Genomic DNA, 24,706 nt, shown 5'->3' on the forward strand with positions numbered 1-24,706 from the left:
GCACAGGGTTTAAAGAAAATAATGTTTTATGTGACTAAGGCTAACGAAAGTAGGGAAAAAAAAAGTTTTTCCTTTTCTCCTCCTTGAGAACCCCAGACCCCTTTCACTTCCCTGGGGACCCCAGACTTCTTATGAACCTACCTAAAACTTGCCTCTCTCAATATGACTTTGAAGACAAGCAGGATTTGATTACAGGACTTCTACAGGATTGGGGGAAACAGAGACTCTACAATTGGAGGGCACAAACAAAATATTGCACGCATCAGGACCCAGGTGAAAGGAGAAGTGACCCCAAAGAAGGTAGACAAAACTTACCTGCTAGTGTTGGAGGGTCTCCTGTGGAGGCATGGGTCAGCAGTAGCTTGCCACAGGGTAGGGGCACTGGCAGCAGCAATCCTGGAATACCCTCATCCCTTGGTGAAAGCCCTCTTGGAGTTAACCCTACCATAGAGACTGTAGATTTCAGTGCTGGGATCACCTCAAGCCAAACAGCTAATGGAGAGGGGACATAGTCTCACCCATCTGCAAAAAAGAGGATTAAAGTTTTACTGAGTGTAGCCATGTCCACCAGAGCAAGACCCAGTTTTTCCCATTTCCAGTCCCTCCCATAATCTTGTCTGAGGAGTCCTGACAAATAGCTGGGAAAAGAAAAGAAGTGAAAGGCAAAGAAGAAAGGGAAAGATATACCCAACTGAAAACAGAATACCAAAGGATAGTAAGGAGATATAAGAAAGTCTTTTAAATTGAACAATGCAAAGAAATAGAAGAAAACAATAAAATGGGAAAGACTAGAGATGTCTTTAAGAAAATTAGAGATGCCGAGGATATATTTCCTGCAAAAATGAGCACAATATAGGACAGGAATGACAAGGACCTACCAGAAGCAGGAGCGACTAAGAAGAGGTGGCAAGAATACACAGAACTGTATGGAAAAGATCTTAATGACCCAGATAACTATGATGGTGTGGTCACTCACCTAGAGCCAGATATCCTGGAATATGAAGTCAAGTGAGCCTTATGAAAGAAGCTAGTAGAGGTAATGAAATTCCAGCTGAATTATTTCAAATCCTAAAGGATGATGCTATCAAAGTGCTGTGCTTAATATGCCATCAAATTTTGAAAACTCAGCAGTGGCCACAGGACTGGAAGGGCTTAGTTTTCTTTCTAACTCCAAAGAAGGGCAATGCCAAAGAATGTTCATACTACTGCACAATTGCGGTCACTTCTCATGCAACAAGGTAATTCTCAACATCCTTCAAACAAGGCCTCAACAGTACATGAACCAAGAACTTGCAGATTCAAGTTGGATTTAGAAACAGAGATCAAATTGCCAATATCTGTTGGATCGTAGAGAAAGCAAGGGAATTCCAGAAAAACATATACTTTTGCTTCATTGACTACGCTAAAGTCTTTGACTGTGTGGATCACAGCAAACTGTGGAAAATTCTTAAAGAGATGGGAATACCAGACCACCTTATCTGCCTCCTAAGAAATCTGAATACTGGTCAAGAAGCAACAATTAGAACCAGACAGAAAACAATGGACTGGCTCCAAATTGGAAAAGGTGTATGTCAAGGCTGTATATTGTCACCCTGTTTATTTAACTTCCATGCAGAGTACATCAAGTGAATGCCAGGCTGGATGAAGCACAAACCTGAATCAAGACTGCCAGGAGAAATATCCATAATCTCAGATATGCAGATGATAATACTCTAATCTCCAGGCATGCTGCAGTTCATGGGTTCACAAAGAGTTGAACTTAGAGACTGAACAACAGTAGCAACAATAATCCCTCCAGTAAGGAACGTTACACAAGGCTCTTAGTCTGATCCACCAGAAGGCACAGAGATGAAACAAGAACCACAGTCTCCCAACTTCCTGGACAAAAGCCACATCACAGAAAATTAATCAAAATGATAAAGCAAAGGGTTTTGTTGCAGATTAAGGGACAAGATAAACCACCCCCCCCCCCCCAAACCACTAAATGAAGTGGAGATAGGCAGTCTTCCAGGAAAATAATTCAGAATAATGATAGTGAAAATGATCCAAGACTTTGGAAAAATAATGGAGAAAATGAAAAAAATATTTACCAAAGACCTAGAGCTAGAGAACAAACTGACAGAGATGAACAATACACTAGAAGGAATCAATAGCAGAATAACTGAGGAAGAAGAGCTGATAAATGACCTGGAGGACAAAATGGTGGAAATCGCTGCCACACAACAGAATACAGAAAAAAGAATGAAAAAAAAAAAAAAAAAAAAAACAGCCTAAGAGACCACTGGGGCAACATTAAAGGTACCAACATTCATATATGGCAGAAGTAGAAGAGAGAGGAGCTGAGAAAATATTTGAAGAGATAATAGTTGAAAAGTTCTATAACATTGGAAAGGGAATAATCAACCAAGTCCAGGAAGCACAGAGTACAAGGCAGGATAAACTCAAGGAAGGAACACACAGAGGCACATAGTAATCAAACTGACAAAGATTGAGACTAGAGAGAACAAGATGGTGGAGGAGTAGGTGGACATGGAGTATCTCTCCATGGATACATGAGGAACACACCTTCAGACACAGAGATGCATGCAGAACACCAGCTGAGAGTGGACAGAAGTACCTGACCAACAGAAAAGAATATATAGAACCATGCAAAACTCGGTAAGACAAAGGAACTGGGGGAAAAACGGGAGTGTTAGTAGGACTGGACCTGCCCTCGGGCAGTGGGGGAACTGGAGCAGGGGTCTGATCCCCACATTGGGGGCAATTGTCTGAGTCAGAGGAGAAACATTTAAGGCTGAGAGTGAAACAGCTGATCTGTGGCAGCCTAAATGGAATGAGAATCAGACAGTTCTTGCTGCAGCCATACATACCCTGGACAGGGACACATGTCCCCTGGAAAGCGCAGCAACTGGGAGCTGGAGTTTAGGGATTGTGGAACAATCCCAGGGCGAGGGCTGCTGCTGACTGTGGAGAGACAGATTGAGGGGATGTGAGGGAGGAGACTGTGGTGGTAAATGCCTGTGGAGGAAAGCCAGGCAGCCACAGAAGCAAGGAGGTACTGCTGCATCACACGTAGGGGGTGGAGCCATCACCATAGCCTCTCTCTCCCCACAGGCCAGCAGCCACAGCTGAACAATAGAGAGGCTGGCCCATCAATCACCTGAGGCACTGAACTACAGAGTAGGACCCCACACAGGGTGCCCCTTTAAGTGCTTGATGAGCCAAACTATAGACTAAGACTCCAGCGGGGTGGAGGGGGCGGGGGCGGGGGAGCACTTCTATGTGCCTGATGCTCCAAACAACAGAGAAGGTCCCCAGGCAAGGGAGCCCTCTAAGTACCTGAATGGGCAGAGCTACAGAGAAGACTCTCTAAAGAGGACTTCTGATCGCCAGCTACAAGAGGCTTGAAAAAAGACTCATAGGACCATAACTCCTGCAATGGAAGCAGGCCATGTCCCTTCACACTTGGTGCCGCCAGGATCCCCACAAGCCAAGCAGCTGCACCACCTTCACGCTCAACCCTCACTGGGGCAGAGCTGCCACAGGCAAAAAAAGTCTTGCATCTATGTGCACAGGGTCACTTAGGTCCTGTCTGACTATTTGCAACCCTGTAGACTGTGGCCTGCCAGGCTTCTCTGTCAGCGGGGTTCTCCAGGCAAGAATATTCTCCAGGCAAGAATACCCGAGCATATTGGCCAACACTGGTTACCATACCCTTCTAGAGCACTATATTTCCTGCTGCCCCAGCCGCCAAATCCCCTGAGTACCTGGTGCTGCCAGAACCCCTGCGACCCAAGCAGCTGCACCACCTCCACCCCTGGCCCTCATGGGGCAAACCCAAGTCCATCAGGGCAGCCTCAGGGGCAAACCCCTGGGGACGACCCACATGCAGAGGTGGAAATAAAACCACAGTTGAAACCCAGGGGCAGTGGGGCTAAGGAAAATGACCCCAAACTTTCCCACCAGCTGTACAAGCTGCAGATTAAACCCCACAATCAACTAGGCAGACTCTGTGTCTATGGAATTAAACAAAAGGTCATTGAGAGCTCCCACAGAAGAAAGCGCACTCGTTCTGATAGATGTGGACATTAGAGGCAAAAACACAGAGTACTAGGACCAGATTAGAATCTGGGAATACTCCCAGATTCTAATACTCTATTCTGCTCCCACAATAGGTCCAGAGATCAGCACAGTGCTGGAGGGCATCCTAGGGAGGTGAGGTGGACTGATTCCCAGCGATGGAAAGGACTCTGACAGAGCGATTCAAGAAAAACATGTATTATTCTTATGTTTTGACTTGTTCGGTAGATTCTTTTGGATTTTTTCTTTTTCTTTTTCCTTTCCCCCCCACTCTGTTGTAGTTGTCTATTTTATTGGCACTATGAAATCTAATAAAGCTTTTGAGCTTTTTCTTTTCCTTTTTCCCCCCTCAGTCACATTTTTTATCGTTGTTATAAACTTCGGCTTTTACATGGGGCTTTTGCAGTTCTGGGGAGTTTTCCTTTTTTTTGTTGTCTCTTTTCTCTTTTTTTAATTTTAATTTTTTAAGCCTATTAGAATTTTCTCTGTGTTTATTCCTTTGTTTGCTTTTCCTACTGTTCTTTTCCCCTTGCAGTTAATCTTTAGTGTATATAAATCTTCTTCATCTACCTCTATTTTACTTTGCATATCTATTCTTTATTTCATTTCTTTCTTTCCTTTCCTCTCAACAGATTTGTTAGTTTCATTTTCATTGAGTTATGCCCTACTTGGCACCTTGCTTTAGTTTTGTTTTCCATTTTGTGCTTTGGTTAGTTTTGTTCTTAACTGGTAAATATAAAATTTTTGATTTCCTTTGTTTCCATGGTCAATCTATTGTACTTTATTTTTGTTGGACTGTGTTGACCTTGCTCATGGGTGTATATGTATATGTGTATATTCCATTAATTTAAATATCATTTGCCTGATTTTATAGCTGCCATTTGTCTGGGGTTCATCTTTGGTTTCTTGCTCTTGGATATTTCTTTTAATCTCACTTAATGCCATAACAAACCACTTGTGGAATCTTCTTTCCTGAGCAGATATCAAGCCCCAAGCCTTTGGAGTGGTAGCACTGACTCCAAGAACCTAGACGACCAGAGAACTAACCCTAGGGAATATCAAATCGTGAGACCTCACACAAAGGAAACCACTTGTATACAAGACCTGGAATCATCCAACCACCAGTAACACACTGTGCAGAAAGCCTCATCCAAACAACAAACAAAACAAAAATACAAACCCAATCATCAGCAGACAGGATTGCCACCTCACTCAACCTTGTTCATCAGAGGAAAAACAAACAACAAACAAATGACAATTCAGCATGAATCTCACCCTATACAAAGTTTACACAAACCACTAGACCAACCTCAGGAGGGCAGAAACCAAAAGGAAGAAAGAATTTAACCCTGAAGCCTGGGAAAAGGCGACCTCAAATATAATAAGTTTAAAAAATTAATGAAAAGGCAGAGAAATACTACAGAAATGAAGGAACAAACTAGAAACACAGAAGTCCAAATAAATGAAGAGGAAACAGGCAAACTACCTGAAAAAGCGTTCAGAATAATAATAGCAAAGATAATAAAAAACCTTGTAAACAAAATGGAGAAAATTCAAGAATCAATTAACAAAGATGTATAAGAATTAAAGAATAAACATACAGAGACAAACAACACAATTACTGAAACTAAAAATACCCTAGAAGTAATCAACAGCAGAATATCTGAAGCAGAAGAACAAATCAGTGAGCTGGAAGATAAAATGATGGAAATAAATTCTGAAGAGCAGAATAAAGTAAAAAGAATGAAAAGAACTGAGGACAGTCTCAGAGACCTCTGGGACAATATCAAAGGCACCAACATTAGAATTATAGGGGTCTCAGAAGAAGAAGAGAAAAAGAAAGGGTATGAGAAAATTTTTGAAGAGATTATAGTTGAAAATTTCCCCAACATGCAAAAGGAAACAGTCAATCAAGTTCAAGAGGCGCAAAGAGTCCCATACTGCCGGGGTCCAGCCTCGGCAGGATCCAGGGGATACCCTCAAGATGAACGGCGTCGGCGAGAGAGAGAGAAGACACGTTAGACTAGCCTTGATAGGGCCAAGTCTGTGAGGGAGAGAGAGAGAGAGAGAGAGAGAGAGAGAGAGAATGACCAGACAGGGGTGCAGAGACTCTGGCAGAGTCTGGCAATGCTTTATTTTTTACCATAGCTTTAATACCCTAAGTTAGTACATTTCTAAGGGAAGATAGTTTAACATTACGTCAGCTTGTCCTTCACAAAACCAAGGTGTTTTCTGCATACTTCTTTGTTTATGAGGGTCTTGTACATTATCTTCTGGCCTTGGGGCCTATTAACATTTTATGCAGGTCAGGTGAATGTAAACCTATTTTCTGTTTCTCTGGTGACTTTAACTGAAAGGTAACAGTGTCATAGGGAAATAGTACAGAGTAGAATTATATTCTTGCTAATACAAAAATTAATCTTTCTGCAAAAGTTGTCGGTTGCATTTATCTAAGAAGTTTACCCCATACTGACTCTGCGACTTTGGTGAGGCAGCTTCTGCCTAGCACTCCTGGCTGACAATTAACAACCATCTCATTGTTACCACACTAGGGCTAAGTTCTTATTTCTCTAGATCTTTAACTATATTAACAATGGTTTTTATAACACAACCTTAGCACATTAAAGGCAAAAATACAGCAAGCATAAACACAGCAAGCAAATCACAACCCAATAACCACCTATAGAATAATTTTTCTTATGTTTTCTAATAGGACTCCTTTACCCCTTAAAAGGGCTCTGTATCTATTAGGGCTTTTATATAATCAGGTTCTTTATGCTATTTTATGATTAGGATATTATAAGCAATCATGCATATTAGTACCAAGCGCATAAATGCGTTTGGCTAACAAACTACCAGCAAAGGAGTTTAAATTAAAACACTCCTTTCACCCTGAATAATCTCATAAAATACCACCACCTGGGAAACTTATTGATTGAAGTTCTAAATTGATTCTTATTTGGGAGGAGATCGGGGAAGGCCTTACTGCCTGTGTCACAGAAATTAGGGAGTAGTCCATTGAGGCAGGCATCAGAAAGGCAGATATCATCTTTAAGGTGAGCGCCGGGGGCAGCTTTTCGAAATTCCTGAAAACCTGATCTGCCTTGCCCATCAGGTTTTCTCCCTTATGGCCTTGTTAGGGGTAGGGTCTCATGAGCTGACTTTTTCGAAACCCCTGAAAACCTGATCCGCCTTGCCCGTCAGGTTTTCTCCCTTATGGCCATTTTAGGGGTAGGGTCTCGTGTGTTGGCTCCTGGCACCATACAGGATAAACCCAAGTAGAAACATGCCAAGACACATACTAATCAAATTAACAAAGACCTAATACAAAAAAAGAATATTAAAAGCACCAAAGGAAAAGCAAGTAACCTACAAGGGAAACCCCATACTCTTAACAGCTGATCTTTCAGCAGAAACTCTGCAGGCCAGAAGGGAATGGCAGAATATATCTAAAGTACTGAAAGGGAAAAATCTACAACCCAAGATTACTATACTCAGCAAGGATCTCATTTAAAAATTGATGGAGAAATAAAAAGCTTCCCAGACAAGCAAAAGTTAAGAGAAATCAGTACCACCAAACCAGCTTTACAACAAATGTTAAAGGGACTTATATAGTCAAGAAATACAAGAGAAGAAAAAGGATCTGCAAAATCAAACCCAAACAATTAAGAAACTGAAAGTAGGAATATATATACCAATAATTACTTTAAATGTAAATGGATTAAATGCTCCAACCAAAACATGCATACTGGCAGAAGGGATACAAAAACAAGACCTATATATATGCTGTCTGCAAGAAACCCACTTCAGACCTAAAACACATATAGACTGAAAGTTAGAGGATGGAAAAATATATTCTATGCACATGGAAAGCAAAAGAAAGCTGGTGTAGTAATCCTCATATCAGACAAAATAGGTCTTAAAGAATATTACAAGAGATGAGGAAGAACACTACAGAATGATCAAGGGATCAATCAAAGAGGAAGACATAACAATTGTAAATATCTATGCACTCTACACAGGAAGACTTCAATACACAAGACAACCCTAACACATAAAAGAAGAAATTGACAGTAACACAATAGTAGTAGGAGACTTTAATATCCCACTCACACCAACAGATATATCATCAAAACAGAAAATTAATAAGGAACACAAGTCTTAAATCATACATTAGAGTAGATGGATCTCATTAATATCTTCAGTACATTGCATCCAAATGCAGAAGAATACACCTTCTTCTCAAGTGCACATGGAACATTCTCCAGGATAGATCACATCCTGGTTCACAAGTAAAACCTCAGTAAATTTAAGAAAATTGAAATCATATCAAGCATCTTCTCTGACCACAGTGCTATGAGACTAGATATCAATTACATGATAAAAACTGCAAGAAGCACACACACATGGAGATTAAACAAAACGTTTCTAAATAAACAACAGGTTACTGAAGAAATCAAAAGGGAAATTAAAAAGTTTCTGGAAACAAATGATAATGAAAACAACTCAAAACCTATGGGATGCAGCAAAAGCAGTTCTTAGAGGGAAGTTTATAGCAATACAATCCTACCTCAAGAAACAAGAAAAACATCGAATAGACAACCTAACTTTACACCTAAAACAACTGGAAAAAGAGAACAAAAAACTCCAATTAGCAGAAGGAAAGAAATTATAAAGATCAGAACAGAAATAAATGAAAAAGAAATGAAACAAACAGTAGTAAAGATTAATAAAACTAAAAGCTGCTCTTTGAGTAGATAAACATTGACAAACCTTTAGCCAGACTCATCAAGAAAAAAGGAGAGAAGAATCAAATCAACAAAATTAGAAATGAAAAAGAGGTTATAACAGACAATGCAGAAATACAAAGGATTATAAGAGACTATTATGAACAATTATATGGGAATAAAATGAATAACCTAGAAGAAATGGACAGATTCTTAGAAAAGGTCAATCTTCCATGACTGAAGCAGGAAGAAATAGAAATTATGAACAATCCAATTATAAGAACTGAAATTGTAGCTGTGATCAAATATCTCCCAAAAAATAAAAGCCCAGGACCAGATGGCTTAACAGGAGAATTCTATCAAACATTTGGAGAACAGCTAATGCCTATTCTTCTAAAACACTTTCAAAAAATTGCAGAGGAAGGAACACTTCTGAACTTATTCTGCAAGGCCACCATCACCCTGATACCAAAGTCAGACAAAGACAACACAAAAAATTTGTAAAACAGTAAAACTGAGCTATACTTAAGAAAAGAAAAGAAAACTACAGGCCAATATCACTGATGAACATAGATGCAAAAATCCTCAACAAAATTTTAGTAAACATACTTCAACAACACATCAAAAAGCTCATACACCATGATCAAGTTGGGTTTATTCCAGAAATGCCAGGATTCTTCAATATACACAAATCAATCAATGTGATTTGATTGAAAGATAAATTGAAAGATAAAAATCATATGATGATCTCAGTAGATGCAGAAAAAGACTGACAAAATTCAGCACTCATTTATGATTAAATCTTTTCAACAAATGGGCATAGAAGAAACCTACCTCAACATAGTAAAGGACATATATGATAAGCCTACAGCAAACATTATTCTCAATGGTGAAAAACTGAAAGCACTCCCCCTAAGATCAGGAACAAGACAAGGGTGTGCACTTTCACCACTAATATTCAACACAGTTCTGGAAGTCCTAGCTACAGCAATCAGAGAAGAAACAGAAATAAAAAGAACCCAGATCTGAAAAGAAGAAGTAAAGCTCTCACTGTTTGCAGTTGACATGATATTGTACATAGAAAACCCTAAAGATAGTATCAGAAAATTACTAGAGCTAATCAGTGAATTTAGCAAAGTTGCAGGATACAAAATCAATACACAAAAATCACTTGCATTTCTATATACTAACAATGAACAATCAGAAAGAGAAATTAAGGAATCAATCCCATTCATCAGTTCAATAAAAAGAATTAAATATCTAGGAATAAACTTACCTAAGGATACAAAAGAACAGTATACAGAAAATTAAAAGACACTGATGAAAGAAATCAAAGATGACATAAGCAGATGGATAGACGGAACTCATAGTCCTGGGTAGGAAGAATCAGTATTGTGAAAATGACTATACTACCAAATGCAATCTACAGATTCAGTGTGATCCCTATCAAATCACCAGTGGCATTTTTCACAGAATTAGAACAAAAAATTTCACATCCGTGTTTCATTTGGAACCACAAAAGACCCCGAATAGCCAAAGAAGTCATGAGAAAGAAGAATGGAGCTGGAAGAATCAACCTTCCTGATTTCAGATTATACTACAAAGCTACAGTCATTAAGACAGTATGGTACTGGCACAAAAACAGAAATATAGACCAATGGAACAAGATAGAAAGCCCATAAATAAACCCATGAACCTATGGGTACCTTATTTTTGACAAAGGAAGCAAGAATATACAATGTGGCAGAGACAGCCTCTTCAATAAATGGTGCTGGGAAAACTGGGCAGCTATGTGTAAAAGAATGAAATTAGAACACCATACACAAAGATAAACTCAAAATGGGTTAAAGACCTAAATGTCATACAAAGGGATAAAAAGCCATAAAAAGGAATGCATTTGAGTCAGTTCGAATGAGGTGGATGAACCTAGAACCTATTATACAGTGAAGTGAGTCATAAAGAGAAAGATAAATATGATATTCTAATGCACACATATGAAATCTAGCAAAATGGTACTGAAAAATTTATTTACAGGGCAACAATGGAGAAACAGACATTGAGAATAGACTTATGGACATGAGGAGAGGGGAGGAGAGGGTGAGATGTAAGTAAAGAGTGACATGGAAACTTACATTACCAAATGTAAAATAGATAGCCAACGGGAATTTGCTGTATGGTTCAGGAAACTCAAACAGAGCTCTGTATCTACCTAGAGGGGTGGGGTGGGGGAGGGGGAGATTGGAGGGAGGTTCATAAAGGAGGGGATATATGTATACCTATGATTCATGTTGAGGTTTGACAGAAAACAACAAAATTCTGTAAAGCAATTATCCTTCAATAAAAAATAAATGAAACAGAAAAAAAAACTGACAAAGATTAACAAAGGTATAATATTAGAAGCAACAAGGGAAAAATAACAAATAACATAAAAGGAAATTCCCAAAAGGTTATCAGCTGATTTCTAAACAGAGACTCTAGAAGCCAGAAGAGAATGGCATGATATATTTAATGTGATGAAAGGGCAGAACCTACAGCCAAGTATATTCTACCCAGCAAGAGTGTCATTCAGGTTTGAGGAAGAAATCAAAAACTTTCCAGACAAGCAAAAGTTAAGAGAATTCACCACCACCAAACTAGCTTAACAATAAATACTAAGCAATAAATACTAAAGGAACTTCTCTGAGCAGGAAACACAAGAGAAGGAAAAGACTTACAAAAAATAAACACAAAACAATTAAGAAAATCATAATAGGATCATAAGTATCAATAACTACCTACAATGGTGTATTAAATGCACCAACCAAAAGATATACTGGCTAGGCAGGATGAAAACATCCACGTGTATGCATTTCCACTTGCCACATCATTCTACTTAACTCCTAAAATTGTAATTATTTTATATTGTTAGGTTAATCATGTTTCCATTATGGATTGCAATTGTAACTACCTTTTTATTTTTTGTCTGGTTATTGGCTATGAAAACTGATAAACATCTTTTAATATTATGATTAAGGAAACATTATTCATTTTAATACCATTGTGTCTTGGTTGGTCAACAAAAAGTAATAGAATTCTGTATTACTAAAACTGTATTTAAAAAAAAACCTATAGTAGATTCAATGCAATCTCTATCAAGCTACCAATGGTATTTTTCACAGAACTAAAACAAATAATTTCACAATTTGTATAGACATACAAAGAACCTTGAATAGCCAAAGCAAGCTTGAGAAAGAAGAATGGAACTGGAGGAATCAACCTTCCTGACTTCAGACTATACTGCAAATCTACAGTCATCAAGGCAGTATGGTACTGGCACAAAGACAGAAAAATAGATCAATGGAACAAAATAGAAAGCCCAAAGATAAATCCACACACCTGTGTACGCCTTATCTTTGACAAAGGAGGTAAGAATATACAATAGAGAAAATACAATCTCTTTAACAAGTGGTGCTGGGGAAACTGGACAACCACTGTAAAAGAATGAAACTAGAACACTTTATCATGCTATACACAAAAATAAACTCAAAATGGATTAAAGATCTAAATGTAAGACCAGAAACTATAAAACTCATAGAGGAAAACATAGGCAAAACACTCTTCGACATAAATCACAGCAGGATCCTCTATGACCCACCTCCCAGAATATTGGAAATAAAAGCAAAAATAAACAAATGGGACCTAATTAAACTTAAAAGCTTTTGTACAATGAAGGAAACTCTAAGCAAGGTGAAAACACAGCCTTCAGAATGGGAGAAAATAATAGCAAATGAAATAATTGACAAAGAATTAATCTCCAAAATATACAAGCATCTCATGCAGCTCAATTCCAGAAAATAAATGACCCAATCAAAAAATGGGCCAAAGAACTAAAGAGATATTTCTCCACAGAAGACATACAGATGGCTAACAAACATGAAATGATGCTCAACATCACTCATTATTAGAGAAATGCAAATCAAAACCACAATGAGGTACCATTACATGCCAGTCAGGATGGCTGCTATCCAAAAGTCTACAAGCAATAAATGCTGGAGAGGGTGTGGAGAAAAGGGAACCCTCTTACACTGTTGGTGGGAATGCAAACTAGTACAGCCACTATGGAGAACAGTGTGGAGAGTCCTTAAAAAACTAGAAATAGAACTGCCATATGACCCAACAATCCAATTGCTGGGCATACACACTGAGGAAACCAGATCTGAAAGAGCCATGTGTACCCCAATGTTCATTGCAGCACTGTTTATAATAGCCAGGGCATGGAAGCAACATAGATGTCCATCAGCAGATGAATGGATAAGAAAGCTATGATAGAAATACACAATGGAATATTACTCAGCTACTAAAAGAATGCATTTGAATCAGTTCTAATGAGGTGGATGAAACTGGAGCCTATCATACAGAATGAAATAAGTCTGAAAGAAAAACACCAATGCAATATATTAATGCATATATATGGAATTTAGAAAGATGGGTAACGATGACCCTATATGCGAGACAGCAAAAGAGACACAGATGTATAGAACAGACTTTTGGACTATGTGGGAGAGAGTAAGGGTGGGATGATTTGAGACAATAGCATTGAAGCATGTATATTATCATATGTGAAATAGATCACCAGTCCAGGTTCATTGCATGAGACAGGGTGCGCAGGGCTGGTGCACTGGGATGACCCAGAGGGATGGGATGGGGAGGGAGGTGGGAGGGGACTTCAGGATGGTGGACACTTGTACACCCATGGCTGATTCATGTCAATGTATGGCAAAAATCACTACAATATTGTAAAGTAATTAGCCTCCAGTTAAAATTAATTAATTAATTAAAAACCCCTATAGTAACTTTTGTTTTAGTTGGAGATTAATTGCTTTACAATATTGTGTGGGCCTCTGCCATGCCTCAACATGAATTAGCCACAGATACACTTATGTCCCCTCTCTCCTGAGCTCCCTTCCCATCTCCCACCCAATCCCACCCTTTAGGTTGTCACAGAACACTGGGTTGAGCTTGCTGTGTCACACAGCATAGTCCTACTTGCTATCTATTTTGCATATGGTAATGTATATGTAAAATCCACATGCATCTAGCAATCCAGCATCTAGTATTACTGCTAAAATCTAGAAACTACTATCTTATTTATTTTCTTTAAAAAAGTGAATGAGGCTTGAAACTTCTAATCCAATTCTGAGAATATAAAGAAATACTATGTTGTAAAAACAGGAAATTAACATGGTGTACAGTACCATTAACTAAAGTATAGATTTTGTTCAAATTTCACACACACACAAAATAAATAAATAAGCAAATAAGCAAATGAATACACATAAAAAAACTGTTTTTCTCTGAAAAATCATAAGACATGTAAGATGTTTTGAAGGTAATAGTCTTTTAAAGGAAAAGGCAATCTATATTATACAAAGCTGAACACTTATTAATGTTTAAGTACAGAAAACTATGGATAGAATTTAAAGTTTGCAAAGCACTTTTCTCTCTATTATCTCATATTATTTCTCTAATTATGCTATAATGCAGGCAAACTAAATCCTATAATACCAATTTTCTTAATAGGGAATTGGAATTCTGAAACGTTAGGTAGCACAACTGAAAAATAAAGAACTTGAGTTAAATCTTCACTTTGGGTTCTCAAACTCTTTCATTAAAGCTGCAATCTCTGAAGATATAGAGTAGAAAGATGATTAAAGAGACATATTTGAGAAATAAAGGGTGAAATGTTAAAATGAAATGTATATCATTTTGTGCCTCCTTGCAGGCAGCACTTTCACTGGTTTCTACTTTAAGAATGTGGATACACAGTTCAGTGTACCGAAAGTTCAGTACTGAAACTGCTTGGAAGTGATTTTACTTGCAACATGTTTTTTGGTGCCTCTTCAGTTTCAAGTCTAAACTTAGCTCTCGGGAAAGTTATTAATCAGTTGGTTGGCTGACTTTCTTTTGATTTTTTTTTTACATGAAAAGTGACTTGGTGATTGGGATATTTGGGGCATTTCTTTCCCCAGGACATTTGAACTAATTGAAAGTGGATGTTTTTTATGCTCTATTGTTGTGAGTATGCAATTCAGCAGGATGTAGAGACCTTTAAAACGAACTAGGAATTTTAATTACAGTCCTCTGGGCCACTTGTGGTCAGTGGGCTTGTGAACAGAGAGGTCACTACAGGTGTTATGGCTTCCTTGCCAGTTTATAATGATCCATTTTTAATTTATGGAAAATGCTCCTGCAAACTCTTTAATTATTCACACACTGTAAGGCAGAGTTGGACGGGGGTGGGGGGTAAATGAAAAAATAAATTTTTTTGACAAGTTATGACTGAACTTTTCTAGAGTACCAAAGCAATTTAGTAACAGATCTGGATTCAGAGCTCAGTTATGTTAAATTCCTTAATAAAAAATAGCTTTACACCAGTTTAACTTGGAGGAAATACAGTTCCCAAAATCTTAACAATGATTATACTGGATATATGACTTTATTGTATTTAAAGAAGCCTATAAGTGTGATATATTTTGCTTCTTCTTCTTGCAAAATTATGATATGGCTAAATTTAAAGCTTTTTCCTATTTTTTCCTAAAAAGGTTAGTTTTAATTGGATATCATATACCATAAATTATGGAAATATACTGTTTTTCTGTTGTAAGTTTAGTGGCTACTTTGTAAATATTTATTTAAAATAAAAATACTGTTATGAAAAGTACAGATGACTTTTGATTCCATTTTCCAGCCAAACCTTTTCATTTACAAATAAGGAAATTAAGGTCAAGGGGTTAAGAGACTTTTGTTCAAAAGTTTATGGGTAGTAGGCAAGAGAATTAGGATTATAACTGAGATCACAAGACCCCATCCTGTGTACTTTCCACTCTACCATTTTTGTTGTTCAGTCACTCAGTAGTGTCCAACTCTTTGCGACTCCAGGGACAGTAGGACTCCAGGCTTTCCTATTCTTCACCATCTCTTGAAGCTTGCTCAAGCTCACGTCCGTTGAGTCAGTAATGCCATCCAACCATTTCATCCTGTTGTCCCCTTCTTTCAACTTCAATCTTGCCCAGCATCAGGGTCTTCTCCAATGAGTCGGCTTTTTGCATCAGGTGGCCAAAGCATTGGAGCTTCAACTTCAGGATCAACCCCTTCAATGTGTATTCAGGATTGATTTCCTTTAGGATGGACTGGTTTGATCTCCTTGCAGTACAAGTGACTCTCAAGAGTCTTCTCCAACACCACAGTTCAAAAGCATCAATTTTTTTAGCACTCAGTCTTCTTTATGGTCCAACTCTCACATCCATACATGACTATTGGGAAAACCATAGTTTTGACTATATGGCCATTTACTGGCAAATAATGTCTCTGCTTTTTAATACAGTCTAGTTTTGTCATAGCTTTTCTTCTAAGGAGCAAGAGTCTCTTAATTTCATGGCTGCAGTCACCATCTGCAGTGATTTTCCAGATCAAGAAAAAATGTCTGCCACTTTTTCCTTTGTTTCCCCATCTATTTGCCATGAAGTGATGGGACTGGCTGTCATGATCTTCGTTTTTTGAATGCTGAGTTTTAAGCCAGCTTTTTCACTCTCCTCTTTCAGCTTCATCAAGAGGCTCTTTAGTTCTTTTTTGCTTTCTGACATAAGGGTGGTGTTATCTGCATATCTGAGGTTATTGATACTGCTCCTGGCAATCTTTATTGCAGCTGTGCTTCATCCATTCCAGCGTTTCTCATGATGTACTCTGCATATAAGTTAAATAAGCAGGGTGACAATATACAGCCTTGACATACTCCTTTCCGAATTTGGAACCAGTCTGTTGTTCCATGTCCAGTTCTAGCCGTTGCTTCTTGACCGGCATACAGGTTTCACAGGAGGCAAATAAGGTGGTCTGGTATTCCGAACTCTTTAAGAATTTTCCACAGTTTGCTGTGATTGACACAGTCAAAGGCTTTAAGGTAGTCAATGAAGCAGAAGTAGATGTTCTTCTGGAACTCCGTTGCTTTTTCTGTGATCCAATGAATATTAGCAATTTGATCTCTGGTTCCTCTTTCTTTTCTAAATCCATCTTGAACATCTGGAAGTTCTCAGTTCACAGACTGTTGAAGCCTAGCTTGGAGAATTTTGAGCACTCTTCCATAAAGCAGTTTAAATTAAAAAAACTCCACAGTATAGCGTGGTTGCAGTTAAAATTAAAACTCTAAATGTGCCTTTTTCACCAATCTTTTGATAAAGATTCCAGGGCCCACGGATTGGGCAACTCAAGGTTTTTCTTACATGTCACAGCAATGGTATAGCATTTACTCTATCCCTTGTCAATTTCTTTACTTTAGAGACCTTACATTTGCAAAGCAATCTGAATCCAGATTTTATTGGTCTCCTTCCCCATTCTTTTAAGTTAGCCCCCACATATTTAGGCAAGTTCTCTCTCTCCCCTTCTTTCAGTCAGTTTACTGAACTTTACGGAATCCTTTCAAAACTGTCACCTTGGTTCTTAGAAATAGCAGCTCTCTTCGTTTCCTTGCTCCTATTTCATCTATTTACATACTAGTCAGTTAAATTACAAGATAACAATGATAAGTGCAACCAGCATGCACAGGCTTGGGCAACTCTAATAGATCCTTGTGAACATTACCTAATTGTTGGCAGCATTAATACTGAAGTGTCCTGGAGAACGTCATGCTGACCGTGACTGCTCAGTGTGCAAGGATCAGGATGTTGAGAGAGCAAGGGAATGGAGAGTCCATCAGTTTTACTAAACATGATAATTATAGTGTTAGGTGCTCAGGTGTGTCTGACTCTTTGCCACCCCATGGACTGAAGGCTGCCAGGCTCCTCTGTCCATGGAATTCTCCAGTGCCTAAGTAATGATTAAAATTGCTTCTTTTGGGATTTCCCTGATGGGCCAGTGGTTAAGAATCCACCTTCCAATGCAAGGGACACAGGTCTGATCACTAGTAGGGAAGCAGATCTCATGTGCTGTGAGGCAACTAAGCCTGTGCACCACAGCTAGAGAAGACCACAGCCTGCAGTGAAGAACCAGCACAGCCAAAAGAATTGCATCTTTTATTGATTTACACTATGGATATTTCCCACATTAAGTGTTTTTTCAAAGTGTCTCCAACTAATACAAATAAATGAAAAAAAAAATGTATATTTTTAATAATTTTGCAGGATTTCATCTTATGAATTCCCTAAAATTGCTTGGTGCCTGTGAGCATGCTCAGTTGTGTCCAACTCTTTGAGACCTCATGGACTTGCTAGGGTCCTCTGTTCATGAGATTTCCCAGGCAAAAATACTGGAGTGGTTTGCCATTTCCTTCTCCAGGGGATATTCCCAACACAAGGATTGAACCCATGTCTCTGAGGCTTCTCAGAGCCTCAGAGGCTTCCCCAGTGGCTGGGGAAGCCTTAAAATTGCTTACCTAATTGAATATTATTGTATGTTTAATTATACTTAAGCCTTTTCTTCACTTCTAAGGAGAATATACTAGAATAAATAAAAACATGAACTTTATAGTCAGCATATGCTAATCATAGAATATGACACAAAGAAAAAGTGCCTAAAAGCATTAGTGTCATATATCTGGCAGTGCAATCCTCATTCTCATGTTTTAAAGCAATTTTTGTGGCTGTGTATGTGTATGCGTGTGTTTATATATACACCTTTTGAGTAGTGGTTGGATTTGTATTATTCTTATAAGCAGATTTGACAGGAAATAATATTGAGTCTTGTCATCAAGGAACATATGTTATTTTTCCATCTATTTACATTTTGTTTTAGGTCTCTTCATTGAGTTCTGTAGTTTCTTTGATATGGTGATGTATATTTCTTTTCAAGTTTATTCTGGGTATTAGTATTTTGTGATTATTTTAAAGAAACATGTTCTTTATTGTTTCATTCTAATTTGCTAAATTGTAATCTGTTGAACTCTATTCTTAGTTTTTAAGAGCTTCTTAGTTTGTTGAGTTTTATAAAAGGCCTATTTAATGCAACTGGTCATTTTAATAGAACATGAACTAATGAAACAGTCTAAAAGCAGAAGAAAGAAATGTCCAAATTAGGTAAGTTTAATAAAGACACTTCTGCCTATACTGAGTTTGTTTTCCCAGTTAATTAAAACTTATGTACATTTTCATAACCTCATAATCTTTTAGCCACTTTGTACCTGATAGACTAAAAAGAAAATCTGGTGGGATCTGATGGAGTTATGTTCACAGCTGCTGTCCTGTGCCAACAAGCTGAGATAGCAGATGAGCAACACACATCTGAGCTGTAATTAATGTTCTGGTCCTAGAACAACGTTCATAGCATAGAATAACCTGCTTCATATCTACCTTTCAAATCTCTTTGTAAGTGTCTCTTCAAGCCCATTCTGACCTCCAATAATATAAAGAAAAAAATTCTTGAAACCGTGGTTCCAACTTAGCTAACTTGACACATTACAGAGTCACAACACCTTCCATTCCTGAGTCAAAATGTCTTATTAAAAGGAATTCTAAAAAAAAATCTAAAAAAAAAAATAAAATAAAATAAAAGGAATTCTAAATTTTCATAACATATAGGTTGAAAACAACATCTAGCATCATGGTCAATATAATTGTATTAATATCTTGTCCTCAGGGCTGCTGTTTCCCCTACCACTCTTTTATTTATTTAAAACTTTTTGTCTTTTCTCTTTTTGTTTTAATCACAAATTTTATTGTTGATTTCATCAGAGATAACTAGAATAGCACAGGTTAAAAACTTCCTTACTTTATCTTCATTATCAGATGGCACACCCACTACCTCTGTGGTTTACATTACCCAATGAAATATAAAATTAATGTTTAATAAAACATGCTTATTGGTATGCTTTTTGTCTTTAAAAACACAGAGAATCACATTTGGTCAGATGACTTTATAAAGTTAGGGTTCAGTGTCTCGCATTCCTAATAGGTCTACTATGAAAGTGGCTTGTTGTCATCAGTCAACCCTATCGAAAAACAAAACAAAACAAAAAACCCTAGAATGTATTAATAGAAGAAGATAATTGGTAAATTGATATTCATTTGTTTGTATAATTCTACATTTAAAGGGTGGTTATCTTCAATTTCTCCAGGGAAACTATTTTAGTACTTTTGTACATATGGTTCTTTGGGAGGCATTTTCATTATTTCTAATAAACAAAATGCAATGAATTGTAAGATGCTGAAAATGGCATTTCTTTTTTATACATAAAAGGAGAAAACAAGGAATATGATTAATGGCAAGAACTCTGAGATTGGAATTTCTTAGTATTTTTCTCTCTTCTCTCAATCTCTCTCTTTCCACACCCCTCTCTGATAAATACAAATATTGTGTTAATAACTTAAATAGTGGTAGTTTAGTCACTAAGTCGACTCTTGCCACCCCATAGATTGTAGCCCATCAGCCTCTGTCCATGGGACTTCCAAGGCAGGAATACTGGAGAGGGTCATTATTTTTTTCTCCAGGGAATAACTTAAATAACTTATATACTTAGACTCTTCATTGAGTTATCAGATATAGTAAAACTGTTGATAGATAATTATGTTTTAGATATTAAGCATAAATTTTTAGTATATTAAATTTGAATCCCAAGCCAAAGAATGGAGGGTGATTATGGGAGTAATTGGGCTTCCTGGTGACTCGGACAGTAAAGAATCCACCTGCATTGTGGGATACCTGGGTTCAGTTCTTGGGTTAGGAAGATTCCCCTGGAGGAAGGCATGGCAACCCACTCCAGCATTCTTGCCTGGAGGATCCCCATGGACAGAGAAGTGTGGCGGGCTATAGTCTATGGGGTCGCAAAGAGCTGGACATGACTGAGCGACCAAGCACAGCACAGCACAGCATATGGGAGCAATTCAGTCAGTCAGTTCAGTCGCTCAGTCGTGTCCAGCTCTTCACGACCCCATGGACTGCAGCACGCCAAGCCTCCCTGTCCATTGCCAACTCCTGGAGTTTACTTAAACTCATGTCCATTGAGTTGGTGATGCCATCCAACCATCTCATCCTCTGTCATCCCCTTCTCCTCCAGCCTTCAATCTTTCCCAGCATCAGGGTCTTTTCCAATGAGTCGGTTCTTCTCATCATGTGGCCAAAGTATTGGAGTTTCAGCTACAGCATCAGTCCTTGCAATGAATATTCAGGACTGGGAGTAATTAGTTTTCAAATTTTTCATTTAAATGAAAAAAAATCATTGCCCAGAAGAAATTCTTAAGAGATGAATTTAATTAAATTCCTCTTGCCAGGCAATTAATTCCTTTCTACTTCCTTTTAAATTACTTCAGCTTGATGGACCATCTGTTCTTTGAGTCTGTTCAGGGCCTAACTTCAGATTATTAAACCAGCCAGGTTACATTACCGTGAATCCCAGGTTTCATTCCTGCAGATGTTCCTGTCTTTGTGTCAAGTGGCCCCTGATTTCCTAAACCTTCTGCCTTAGAAGTCCTAGTGACAATCCTAGCTATTTTCATCCATTCACATGGCCTATGTGGATGACTTGACTTCAGTTTGGGACCTTCTGTCATATTAAAAATCTACAAGGAATAAGTCAGTCAAGTCTTACTGCATGTAGTCTTGGCATCCAGTTATAGCATTAGGATGCCCTAGGCTCCAGTTAACAGAAACTAGCATTTAAATGGGAAGAAACAGAAATGTGTTATTTCATAAGGGGAAGTCCAGGAGTAGAGCAGACTCTAGGGTTACTCAATCAGTCAGTTGCATGGTACTTTCATTCCTCTTATTCTTGCTTATCTGTCCTCTTTGACAGAAGCATTTCTTCAGGCTGGCATGAAGCTGTTAGTAGGCATCTCTTCCAGACAAAACCATATCCCAAAGATGAAGAGAAGTGTTTCTGGTTTGGTTCACTCCAAAGAAAGAGGAAACTCTTTTCCCCAAAGCATTTCCCATCAGCTGCCCTTCCACCAGCAGATTTCCTCTGTTATTGGCCAGAACCGATTTGCACTGCCCCCCGCCCCCCGACTAGTCATTGCAAGGAGGATGCTTTCAATCAAGCACCCCTTGAGTGGGGGATGCTGTCTTCTTCTGAACTACATGGTGATGTGGGGAGAGCGAATATCTTAACAACATTTGGGTTTTATCAAGAATAAGAGAGAATGGATGCTAGTAGTCAACCAGTATTGCCTGCGGTGTCACCATGTGTCACTTTTGTATGCATGGAGCAAGCCTGCACTGTGGAGTCAGATGGATCTGGGTTCAATTCTTGAGTCAAGCTTGGACAGCCAAGTGACCTTGATCAAACAGCTTAGCTTTTATGAGGTTCAGAGCTTTTTTCACTTTAAAGTGGATGTAAATATCCTTTAAGGTTATTAAAATTGTTAAATAAGAATAGCTGCAACAACTATAAAAGAAAAAGGTTTATAGAATTCTGTCCTCAGTAAGTTCTCAGTTTAGTTTTTACCCTTCTGTTAGTACTTGCTTAAACCTATAAACTCCCCATCCCAGAAAATCACTTCAAATTCTACAAATTTTACTAGTGGTTTAAAATGCAAGAATTTTTCTTAAGAAATACAGTGTCAAACCTCTTCCAATTTTGCTATATAGCATGACATTTTATTTCCTTTCTATTGAGCATAGAAATGTTTATTATATTGGAGTATTAGCAAAATATTCATTTATAAAATAAATATTAATGATTACATAATCTGTCTAGCACAAAGACAGTGCCATGTTGTTCTGACTTAAGAAACTGTAAATTATGCAAAAGGGTGAGAGTCAGATACACTAGACATAAAATATGTGCCAACTTGTCACAAAACCTGAAACAAGTAGAGACCAACTTCACCTTCATGAAATCTTATCTGACCTAGTTTCAAACAATGTTTTGAATTAAAGTTGGTCTTAGGCCAATAATACTCAAATTGGAAATGAGTGGTAACCTTGCAATAAAATCTCATTCCAATTTTCAATTGAAAATAAATTTGATGGCTCTCTTTAAACATTTGAGTTCATTTTTTATGAGTTCAAATTCTTTAGATGGAACAATGTGTGATGAGTTCTGAGGGTAGATTTGGAGCAGGAAACTCAATGAACTTTTGTGCAAAGCAGTAATGGAGACACAGACCTTGAGAACAGACTTATGGATACAGCTTGGGGGAGGAGAGGGAGAAGGAGAGGGTAGGGGGTATAGAGAGTGTAACATGGAAACATACATTACCATACGTTAAATAGATAGCCAATGGGAATTTGCTGTATGGCTCAGGAAACTCAAACCTGGGCTTGGTAACGACCTAGAGGGGTGGGATGGAAAGGGAGGTGGGAAGGATTTTCAAGTGGGAGGGGACATGGGCAAACCTACGGCTGATTCATGTTGATGTTTGGTAGAAGCCGATGCAATACCATAAAGCAATTATCCTTCAATTAAAAATAAATTTTAAAATAGAGCTGTATAACTTGCATTGGTGAGTTCATTGACTATACACTTAAACTTTTATAGTAAATGTATCTTGAGAGTATAATTTCCCGTCCTTTCTTAGGGTACAATTTTTACGTTTTTACTCTAGGGCAGTCAGATACAGTAAAAAACAATCTGACTTTCCACTTTTCCTGCTTGGGAGTGTGAGTCTTTATGAGAAATGATTTTCCCTAAGCTCCTGTGTGGAGGAGCAGCTTATCTGAGCTCCAGTTGGTCCCTGATAACTGCTACCTCACTACCTGTAACAAAAAGCCATGTTCTCAAGGCCTATATGTCCTTGGCCTCACAAGCTATGATTGGAACCTCTTCTCTTGTCCGATTTCTCCAGCTTTTGCCCTGTTTCCTCTCTCTGGTGAGCCCTTTCTTACCAAGAAATTGGTTGATGCTATGCCTGACTTTCTATCTCAGATTCTCTTAAAGATGATCTTTTAATTCAATCTCAGGCCTCAGGTGCTGCCTTAACTTTGAACTGGAGTATAAAACCATGCAAATCGGGTGGAGAGGGAGGTGGGAGGGGGAATCGGGATGGGGAATACATGTAACTCCATGGCTGATTCATGTCAATGTATGACAAAACCCACTGAAATGTTGTGAAGTAATTAGCCCCCAACTAATAAAAAATAAAATAAAACAAAATAAAACCATGCAAATATACCCTGTCACCCTGCACCATCAGATTCTGTAGAGCGCAGGCCTAAAACTGTAGCTAGCTTCAGTTCCTATTATCTGTATTTAGTTGAAGTACAGTAGACCAACAGCATGGAATGTTAGTTCCAGGCATACAGCATAGTGATTTGATATTTCTATGCATTACAAAGTGATCATGATGATAAGTCTAGTTACCATCTGGCACCATACAAATTTATTATAATATTATTGACAATATCCCCATGCTGTACATTTCATTCGAATGGCTCATTTATTTTCTAACTGGAAAATCTGTGCCTCTTAATCTCCCTCAAATTAATATTTTATTTTCTTCAGATAAATAGAAGTAGAATTGCTGGACTGTATGGAAGTTCTTTCTTAAAATTTATTCACAGTATTGAGTTGGTTTCTGCCAAATATCAATATGAATCAGTCATATGTTGCCTCGCCCCCACCTCTCTCCATCCCACCCCTCTTGGTTGTTACAGAGTCCCAGTTTGAGTTCCCTGAGTTATATAGCAAATTCCCATTGGCTATCTGTTTTACATAGGGTAATGTACGTTTGCATGTTACTCTCTCCGTACATCCCACCCTCTCCTCCATGTCCATAGTCTGCTCTCTTTGTCTGTGTCTCCACTGCTGCCCCACAAATAATTTCATTAGTACCATCTTTCTAGATTCCATATATATACATTAGTATACAATATTTGTTTTTCTCTTCTGACTTACTTCATTGTGTATAAAAGGCTCTAGGTTCATCTACCTCATTACAACTGGCTCGAATGTGTCCTTTTTATGGCTAATATTCCATTGTGTATAGGTACCACAACTT

This window comes from Cervus canadensis, chromosome 11 (assembly GCF_019320065.1).
Source record: "Cervus canadensis isolate Bull #8, Minnesota chromosome 11, ASM1932006v1, whole genome shotgun sequence".
NCBI classification, from domain to species: Eukaryota; Metazoa; Chordata; class Mammalia; order Artiodactyla; family Cervidae; genus Cervus; species Cervus canadensis.